Source organism: Schistocerca gregaria, chromosome X, assembly GCF_023897955.1.
Source record: "Schistocerca gregaria isolate iqSchGreg1 chromosome X, iqSchGreg1.2, whole genome shotgun sequence".
Taxonomy (NCBI): domain Eukaryota; kingdom Metazoa; phylum Arthropoda; class Insecta; order Orthoptera; family Acrididae; genus Schistocerca; species Schistocerca gregaria.
This window is the reverse complement of record NC_064931.1, coordinates 426,877-427,411: the sequence shown is the minus strand read 5'-3', so window position 1 is coordinate 427,411 and position 535 is coordinate 426,877. Positions and strand designations below refer to the sequence as shown.

Here is a 535-nt window from a genome sequence, read left to right as displayed (position 1 = left end):
CCCATAACTGGTTGGCTACACATCTGACACGTAACAGATGTGCTCTCCTAACAACAACACTTGCATTTCAGAACATGTCTTTCACACATGTCTACAAAATCACCTTCACCTTCAAATAGAGTTTCCTTGCGACTGACAGAGACGTAGGCAAAGTTTAAAGTTGCTATTTCCATTTCATCTCGTTAATCAGAAAAACGGTAATTTACATCTGCATCGGAACAAAATTCCGTTCCGCCCAGCGTGTGGCTCGAACCCACGACCCTGGGATTAAGGGTCTCACGCTCTACCGACTGAGCTAGCCGGCTACCTCCGTGAATACCTGCCGGGTAGCGCGTCACACAGTACTAGTTTGGGTTGGGTGGTCCCATACAGAATCTCTCCTTGCTTCCTAATGTTTACCTGACGTCACACTCGTCACGTACTTCACTTTTATGTCATAATCATCTCTGAGAGGTAAAGAAATTGCAACACAACATGCAGAGCTAGTGGCGTCAAATTAACACACATAATGTTTGTGACTCATAAGCCGAACGAG

At 45.4% G+C, this 535-nt stretch overlaps 1 non-coding gene across 1 annotated transcript; it reads right to left on the bottom strand.

The window, feature by feature from the left end:
* Positions 1 to 232: 232 nt before the first annotated feature.
* On the bottom strand, positions 233 to 305 carry Trnak-cuu (transfer RNA lysine (anticodon CUU)). The gene has a single exon. It is a non-coding gene; the product is annotated as a tRNA-Lys (tRNA).
* Between the last annotated feature and the right edge of the window lie 230 nt (positions 306 to 535).